The following is a 243-nucleotide window of genomic DNA, read 5'->3' on the forward strand; positions in this document are numbered from 1 at the left end:
TCTGGGGGATTGGGGGCTCAGAGTCACGGGGATCGGGGGAATTGGGGGGAATTGGGGGGCTGAGAGTCATAGATCTGGGGGATGGGGGGCTCAGAGTCACGGGGATCGGGGGAATTGGGGGGAATTGGGGGGCTGAGAGTCATAGATCTGGAGGATTGGGGGGCTCAGAGTCACAGGGATCGGGGGAATTGGGGGGCTGAGAGTCATAGATCTGGGGGATGGGGCCTCAGAGTCATAGGGATC

The sequence above is a fragment of the Terrapene carolina genome, unplaced genomic scaffold (assembly GCF_002925995.2).
Source record: "Terrapene carolina triunguis isolate 2854851 unplaced genomic scaffold, T_m_triunguis-2.0 Scaffold21693, whole genome shotgun sequence".
Lineage (NCBI taxonomy): Eukaryota > Metazoa > Chordata > Testudines > Emydidae > Terrapene > Terrapene triunguis.